Genomic DNA, 2,411 nt, shown 5'->3' on the forward strand with positions numbered 1-2,411 from the left:
TCTCTCTGTAAATGTATTCACAAAAAAAGAAAAACAAATAAATAAATAAACATCAATTGTGACGTCATAGCACCGTGTCCTGTCATTGGTTTGGTAAATAAATGGCCATAACTTGGGCATCACTTGTCCGATTAATATCAAACTTTGAAAAGGCACATACTCAGGTCCCCAGCGTTGATTGTGACGTCATAACAAACGAAGAAGAATTGTGACGTCAATCGTTGAAAAAAAAAACAAAAACACAAAAACCATTAATTGTGACGTCATTCGTGATGTCATAGCACCGTGTCTTGTCATTGGTCGACAGATAAATGGCCGTAACTTGGGAACCGCTCGTCCGATTGATATCAAACCTCGAAAAGGCACATCCGCGGGTCCCCAGCAATATTCCTGGCAAGTTTCAATCAGATCAGACCGGCCGTCGTCGAGAAACGGCGGTCGCATACAGACAGACAGACAGACATTGCTGGAATTGTATATACTAGTGTATGCCCGTAGATGCGTGGCCATACGTGCAACCCCCCCCCCCCCCGCCCGCAAAAAAACCCAAACCGCGTACCAGAAACAACAACCACACAAGCCGTTCCTTTTCTTTCACGTGCCCGTACGTGCGTGGCTGGACGTGCAAAAAATATATATATATATATATATATTATATATATATATATACTTTAAAACTGCTTGCCAGAAACAACTACACAGGCCGTTCCTCCGCTCTCGCGTGGCCATACGTGCGTGGCCGTACTTGCGTGTCCGTACGTGCGTGGCCGTACGTGCGTGGCCGTACGTGCGTGGCCGTACGTGCGTGCCCGTACGTGCGTGCCCGTACGTGCGTGGCCGTACATACAAAAAAACTTTCAAACCGTGTGCCAGAAACAACAACCACACAGGCCGTTCCTTCGCTCTCGCGTGCCCATATGTGCGTGGCCGTACATGCAAAAAATAAAAAAAAATAAAAACTTTCAAACAACTCACAGGCCATTCCTTCGCTCTCATAAACGATGACTGGATTGGGGCATTGTGTTTATCTATAAATGCGGATAAGAAATCGAGAAATTATTCGAATACAGTAAGTCATCACTATCCAAAAGTAGTGCGTGCCCATACGGAATGTTCACATCATTCCACGAATTATCGCTTGCATTGAAGTAACAACTGCTGTGATACACACACAGTTAATTAAAATCAAGTTTACCTCCCTGTCTTTGCTTGCCATGACATTCGCTGCCATTTACCATTGGCACTCCGACCCCACGGTAACTAAGGCACCGATCGAGCCCCATCGTAACCAGCACGGCACGTGACGTCATCGTCGGCCGGCCGTGCACCGGCCTACGCAGCCACGCCCACGCAGCAACGTGTCCTGTGATTGGTAACTAAATTGCACATCGACCACGCCTACGCAGCACGTGTCCTGTAATTGGTTGGTAAATAAATGGCCATAACTTGGGAATCACTTGTCCGATTAATATCAAATCTTGAAAAGGCACATACTCAGCTCCCCAGCAATATACCTGGCAAGTTTCAATTAGATCGGTCCAGTGGTTGTCCGGAAACAGCGGTCACAGACACACACAGATTGTTGGAATTATAGATAGATGAAATGAGGTCAATGAGATGACAAATGAAGGGGTTGAATGTGGACTGCAGAGCAATGAGAAAGGAAACCCGTCATTTTGAATCGTTTTTACCACCAAATTGAGATGTATTTCGTTGGCAAGCATGTTGAGTAGAGCTGAATTCCTTAACACCTCCAAAGGCCACAGCGTTTTGACAATTGGAAACAAAAAAAAGTTGTGCACTTTTTTTGCTAAATTATTTTTGGAACAATTTTTCTTCAATAAATAAATAATAATAAAAATCGTCTCCATGTACATTGTACACACCTTTATCTCGTTAGCACCTCTTCATAAACATCGCTGAGGAAACGGCGCTTCTTTGTTTCCTCATCCAGGGCAAGAATACGGAGGCTTTTAATGGCCAATTATTCAATTAGTGCCAACGTATTTTGCCTTTTCGCAAGGAAAAACACGAAGAGAAGAGAAAAGAGAAGAAACCCGTAATGGTGAACGCGGCTGAGTTTCTCTTCCCCATCGACCACGGCTACGCAGCAACGCTTCCTGTCATTGGTTGATAAAAAAAATGGCCGCAGCAACGATTCCTGTCATTGGTTGGTAAAGAAATGGCCATAACTTGGGAAGCACTTGTCCGATTAATATCAAACCTTGAAAAGGCACATCCTCAGGTCCCCAGCAATATACCTGGCAAGTTTCAATTAGATCGGACCTGCGGTTGTGTATATATATATATATGTATATATATATATATATATACATATACATATACATATATACATACATATATACATACATATATACATATATATACATATATATACACACACACACACA

The sequence above is a fragment of the Eptatretus burgeri genome, chromosome 16, assembly GCF_056783735.1.
Source record: "Eptatretus burgeri isolate ZD-2024b chromosome 16, Ebu_testis_v1, whole genome shotgun sequence".
Lineage (NCBI taxonomy): Eukaryota > Metazoa > Chordata > Myxini > Myxiniformes > Myxinidae > Eptatretus > Eptatretus burgeri.